Raw genomic sequence first — 7083 nt, 5'->3', positions numbered from 1 at the left:
ACTCTTTCTTGCATAGGTAACCTATGTAGTTTCTTCAACACAGGAGTTATAAGGGTACTCCTAGGAACCCCTGTGATTAATCTTGCAGCGGAGTTGATAAGCATTTACAAAGCCCTCATTGTCCCTTTCACAACACCTAAGTATAATGAATTACAATAATCCACCCTGCTCAGGATCAACATCTGAACCACAGTACGGAAATCAGGGCGGGCGGTGGTTAATTAGTAAATTGGTTTCAATAATGAGCTTTAATAATAATAATAATAATAATAATAATTTATTTTCTTATATAACGCCCCAACAGTTCTGGGCAGTTCACAAAAAATGAGAACTAAAACAATTCAGCAAAAAAAATACAATAAGCTCATAATTGAAAAAAATAATGTTTAATTGGGAGATAGGCAATTATCTTCTTAGGTGTGATTTTTACAAAAGATAGGTGCCTATCATATGGCGCTTAGCACCACCAAAGTAGGCATGTTTAGGGGTGAAGAAAGACTTAGCCGCAGCAAGGCGTGATTCTCTAAAGGACTTAGGCACTTATAATTAGGCCTTTAAAACCCTGGCCTAAGTTTTAAGTTAGGCCCGCTAAGAGTGATTCTGTAATGGGCACCTATCTTTTTTAGGTGCCATTACAGAATCTGACCCAAACAGATTATATAAGGGTCTTTTTTTTATTAAGGTGCGTTAATGGATTTAGTGCCCTCTCATGGCATTAATGCACACTAATTAGTTAGCACACACTAAGGGATCCTTTTATGAAGCCACGTTAGCGGTTTAAAGTGCGTAATAGTGTGCGCTAATTTGCCTGCCGCGCTAGTCGCTACCGCCTCCTCTTGAGCAGGTGGTAGGTTTTCGGCTAGCGCAGCGGTTAGCGCGCTAAAAAGGTGCGTGCGATAAAGCTGCTAACGTGGCTTCGTAAAAGGAGCCCTAAGGGGGGAATTCATCAAAGGGTGCTACCACATTAGCGTACACTAATCACATTAGCATACGCTAATGATTAGCATGTGCTAAATGGTAAAGATGCCCATTACGTTAGATAGATTGTAAGCCCACCAGGACAGATAGGGAAAATACTTGAGTACCTGATTGTTAACCACTTAGGTAACTTTGATAGGCGGTATATAAATACCTAAAATAAATAAATTATATTCCTATGGGCATCTTTAGCATTAAGCATGCACTAATGTGGTAGCTCCCTTTGATGAATTCCCTTAGTGCACCTTAGTAAAAGAACTCTATAATTTCATAAAACCTCACCTTCGAACCATAGGCACCAAAATCTCATGATGATTGGGGCTACCAAACACCGTACAAATTCCCCCTCCCTGGACACAATGAAGGAATGTGCTCAATACTAGACATGCTCAGCGCTCACAGGGTTGGCGCCAATGCTCCAAACATTCATATCCACGTGGGAATGTGTGATCCTGCTTTTCTGTTTTTCTTTATATCCTTGAGCAACAAAAAGGGAGGAAAGGTCCAACCTTGTCTGCAGAAAAAAAAACCAACCAGGAACAAACAAAAAAAGAACTGCAGATGTGTACAAGATGCAGGCAAAATTTATTGTGACAAATATAAATATATAAAAACCTTTTTACCAAACAATGGACCCGACATGGTCCGTGTTTCGGACAAACCTTCGTCGGGGGTTCAAGATGAAAAAAGGTTTTGAAAAATATGCCACAAAAAATTGTAGAATAAAAATGTCATAAACCAAAAGGTCCGATGCGCCGAGAATCCCCAACTGCTGTAAAGCGTCTCACAAAATGAGACAGACCTTTTGGTTTATGACATTTTTATTCTACAATTTTTTGTGGCATATTTTTCAAAACCTTTTTTCATCTTGAACCCCCGACGAAGGTTTGTCCGAAACACGGACCGTGTCGGGTCCATTGTTTGGTAAAAAGGTTTTTATATATTTATATTTGTCACAATAAATTTTGCCTGCATCTTGTACTCATCTACAGTTCTTTTTTTTCTTTTTTTGTTTGTTTCTTTATATCCTTACCATCAGTGGTTATATTAGCCCCCAATATTCAGTACCAGGCCATGCCTACTTTGTTTAACGGTTACGCTGGCCCTACCTGCAGCCCAAGACCAAGCAGCGTTTGGTGACAAGAGTCTTGTTGTTTCTCCCCACTGGCTTCCATTTCAATTTTGTAATTTAAATCAGGCAGCAATTGTTCAATCTCAAGTCTGAGCATGCGGAGTTTGTAAAAGTAAAAGTTTCATTGAATAACGCATGTTTCAAATACTTTTGCATAAGGCAGCCATACCAGTAATGTTAGGGCTTGAACCCAGTGGCATAGCGAGAGTGAGAGATGCCCAGGGCAGTGGTGCCCCTCCCCCATCATCATCTATGCCCACCTCCTCCCCCCCTCCGCACACATGCCCCCTTTCCTTTCCCCATACCTTTGGTTGTTTACCGCTGCAACCAGCAACTTCAACCAGCAACCACTCCATCTCCAATCTGTTGACAGCAACGGGAGACTTCAAAACTTTTTGAAAAGAAATCGAAACCCTACTTTTCAAAAAATTTATCCAGATATCTTAACCCAACCCTTCCCCCTCCTCCTAGATAAATTCTCCCCCCAAACCTCCACTTAAATAATCTCTTCCTCCCCAAAACACCAACCAAGTATTCAGATCCCTGAAATGTAACGTAATCTTATTTGTACTCTAACTGTAATCTATTTGTTATATCACACAGTAACGTACAGTCAATTTAATATCCAATTTGCAAGTTCTTCCGGAATTAATCCAGCTACCTCTCCTCCCTTGTAACAAAAAAAAACAAAACAAAAAAAACCTGTTGTAACTTCACTGGAAATGTCCAGTTAGCTCTTTTGTAATCCGCCCTGAACTGCAAGGTATAGGCGGAATAGAAGTCCCTAATGTAATGTAATGTAATGTAACTTCAACGGTCTCCTCACTTCCTATGCGTGGCACCTGAATGTGACATCAGTGGGAGCCGATGCTGTCGTGAGGAGCATGTTGAAGTTGTTACTTGCAGCAGTGAAAAGCTAGAGGTACGAGGAAGGGAAGGGTGCGTGCAGTGGGAGGAGGCAGAGGGCTGAGAGGAGGAGGGGTGCCAGCGCTCCCACCATGATGGACCGCCCCCCCACCTACCCATTACTACACCACTGCTTTGACCCTCTGCAGGCCAGGGTTACTCCTGGGCCTGCTGGGGATGTACTGCTTGAATATCTTTAGGTGAAAGCATGGAGAATTAATTCTTGGGGAAAAGGGGGGGATGAATGACATTATTTGTCATGCGTGTATCTGCATACGCCTTTCAGCACTATAGAAATGATAAATAGTAGTAGTAGTCTGAAAGGTTGGGCTTAACTATATGAAGAGCTCATGAGTGATTGAGCAGAAGAGACATGTTCTTTGGGCTCATCATTGGTAGACTGTGAGTATCGTAGACTCAGCTTTGATCATCAGCTCCTGGTGAAGGATGGATGCTGACAACTACTGATCTCCACCTGGAAAAGTCTCTGCCTGCCGCCTGGCAGCATAAAAGGACCTTTCATGAGTGTAGGGTCGGAGCTGATTGGGGTAAGGAGCATGAAACAATCTCTCATTGCAGAGTGCAGATTTTGGAAAGAATCCTTCCCCCATGCCCCATCTGACAGTCCTTATGGAACCCTCGATAATAAGGGGATTCACATTCAGAGGATGTAAGAATAGAGGATAAACCAGTGGTCTCAAACTCAAACCCTTTGCAGAGCCACATTCTGGATTTGTAGGTACTTGGAGGGCCTCAGAAAAAAATAGTTAATGTCTTATTAACGAAATGATAATTTTGCATGAGGTAAAACTCTTTATAGTTTATAAATTTTTCCCTCATTCATAGACTATTAATTCCCTACACTCCAACAAGAATACTTAGGTCCAACGATCAACATTTATTAATTGTTTCCTCTCTCAAAAACATTAATACATGGCGATAATTCACATTTTCCGTCACAGCTCCCCAAATATAGAATTCCTTCCCTATTCATTTAAGCGATGAACGCAACCTAGACAAATTCAAGAGCAAGTTAAAATGCTTTCTTTTTAAAGATGCATTTGACAGCTAGAAAGCTAGATTAGGAGCCTCTAATTAATCTTACTTCCCGACTTATTTTAAGTCTATCACTTTCACCCTCCCTTTTGTTTTTGCCTTTCTTGTCTTATTTACTATCAACAATTTGTATTTCTTTCCTCATCTCTTCCTTATGTTAAGAACATAACATAAGAACATAAGAATTGCCGCTACTGGGTCAGACCAGTGGTCCATTGTGCCAAGCAGTCCGCTCATGCGGCGGCCCTTTGGTCAAAGACCAGCACCCTAACTGAGACTAACCCTACCAGCATACGTTCTTGTTCAGCAGGAACTTGTCTAACTTTGTCTTGAATCCCTGGAGGGTGTGTTCCCATATGATAGACTCTGGAAGAGCGTTCCAGTTTTCTACCACTCTCTGGGTGAAGAAGAACTTCCTTACGTTTGTACGGAATCTATCCCCTTTCAACTTTAGAGAGTGCCCTCTTGTTCTCCCTACTTTGGAGAGGGTGAACAACCTGTCCTTATCTACTAAGTCTATCCCCTTCAGTACCTTGAATGTTTTCGATCATGTCCCCTCTCAATCTCCTATGTTCAAGGGAGAAGAGGCCCAGTTTCTCTAACCTTTCGCTGAACGGCAGCTCTTCCAACCCCTTAACCATCTTAGTCGCTCTTTTCTGGACCCTTTCGAGTAATACCGTGTCCTTCTTCATGTACGGCAACCAGTGTTTAGTATGTTTTGTCAGGTTAGTCTTATTTGTTTGTTTTGTTTCCCCCAGAAATTTGTTAATTTTACTTTTTGTACATCGCTTAGAATTTTGAATAAGCGATTAATCGGTTCATAGTCAGTCGTGTGCAAGACACCAACACGCCGACAATCAAGCACTGACAATTCAGCGCAAGACACCAGTGCGCTGCGGGAAAACTTAGTTTTAAAGAGCTCCGAAGTGGGATGTGAGTGGGGAACCCACCACCACCACTTTACTGCATAGTGTTTGCGCTGCTGTGGGGGGGAGGGGTTGGAACCCTCCATTGTAGAGAAAAGAGGATTTATGAATTTGGTGCACTTTCTGTATCAAGATTTTAACTTATGGGTGACGTAAATTAGAGAATGACATGGGGACGATTTTTTTCCCCGTCCCCGAGGGAACTCATTTTCCCGTCCCCATGAGTTCTTTTCCTGTCCCTGCCCTATTCTTACAAGCTCCGTCCTCATCTACACAAGCCTCTAACTCTTTAAAATCCTAAATAGCAACATTCTAGAGCTCAGATAGTGATATCATAAATCCTCATTCCACCAATGCCTAAGCTCCGTCCTCATCTGCACAAGCCTCAAACACTTTCAAATCATAAGTAGCAACATTCTAGAGCTCAGATTGTGATGTCATAATGCCTCATTCTACCAATGCCTAAGCTCCGTCCTCATCTGCACAAGCCTCAAACACTTTCAAATCATAAGTAGCAACATTCTAGAGCTCAGATTGTGATGTCATAATGCCTCATTCTACCAATGCCTAAGCTCCGTCCTCATCTGCACAAGCCTCAAACACTTTCAAATCATAAGTGTTTGAGGCTTGTGCGATTAGGAGGGAGAGTACAGGAATAGAGCAGGGACAGTGACAAAACTCATGGGGACGGGACGGGGAAATTGAGTTTCTGCAGGGAAAAATTTGTCCCTGTGTCATTCTCTAATGTAAATGATTGGAATTTGTTTTAATGTTTATTTATTTATTTTAAAATTGTATTCTCCACTTAGTACCTAAGTGGATTACAATGTAAACATACACAATCAGGTATACTCAAACATTTCCCTATCAGTAACAGCGGGATCTGGATAGCCCCTTCTGCCTTCCCCAAACCCCTAACCCCTCAACAATAAATGAAACCACACCAAATTGGAATTTAGCCGCAGCTCAATTTATTATAAATTATATAATATAAACAAATTTATGTGCATAAATTAACCTCTTTAACACAATAACTTCATATAACAAATCTGCCAGCTCCTCCCGAGCTACACGGTGTGACCATCCATAACTGGCCCCCAACCCCGCCATAAACAGCAAGAGTCTGAGGGGTGGCATGACCTCATGCCCCTTTAACCATGTCAATATCCCCCAGACACGGCTCCCAGCCGGTCCTCCGCTCATCGCCGGATGAGCCCCAGCACCCAGTAGCTCGGGAGATCCGCCTCCCCTAGCTACAAAAACCACTAAAAGAGGGCGGGTGGGCGGGAAAAGCCGCCCTGGAGGACCAGAAAAATTCCAGTCCTCCAGAGTCCCAGCTTTAAAACCTCCTCCCTCTCCACCCCCTCTTTCCTAAGCCAATCGCGCACCGTTTTACCTTGTGCCTAGCAACCCTATCTTCTCTTACCCTCCCCCCCTCTAACCCCTCACCTAACTCGACGGCGACACGGGCTTCCAGCCCCGTGTTACATTGCGCCCTTCTAGACGGGCTCTCGGGCTACTTTTAACAGCGGGATCTGGATAGCCCCTTCTGCCTTCCCCAAACCCCTAACCCCTCAACAATAAATGAAACCACACCAAATTGGAATTTAGCCGCAGCTCAATTTATTATAAATTATATAATATAAACAAATTTATGTGCATAAATTAACCTCTTTAACACAATAACTTCATATAACAAATCTGCCAGCTCCTCCCGAGCTACACGGTGTGACCATCCATAACTGGCCCCCAACCCCGCCATAAACAGCAAGAGTCTGAGGGGTGGCATGACCTCATGCCCCTTTAACCATGTCAATATCCCCCAGACACGGCTCCCAGCCGGTCCTCCGCTCATCGCCGGATGAGCCCCAGCACCCAGTAGCTCGGGAGATCCGCCACAGGACTGTATAAATACAGGCCCCCCCCCCCCCCCCTAGGGAGCTGCGGCTCTCACCGCGAAGACAATACTCTTTCACACCCAGATGTAAAATCATTAAGGAGGAGATCCCAACCCACAGCAGACAAATGAACCCCGTCGCTATGAAATAATCCGGTACACGAAACATCGACCCAGTCGTGCATCAA

Source organism: Geotrypetes seraphini, chromosome 13, assembly GCF_902459505.1.
Source record: "Geotrypetes seraphini chromosome 13, aGeoSer1.1, whole genome shotgun sequence".
In the NCBI taxonomy this organism is placed as follows: domain Eukaryota; kingdom Metazoa; phylum Chordata; class Amphibia; order Gymnophiona; family Dermophiidae; genus Geotrypetes; species Geotrypetes seraphini.
This window is presented reverse-complemented; position numbering follows the sequence as displayed.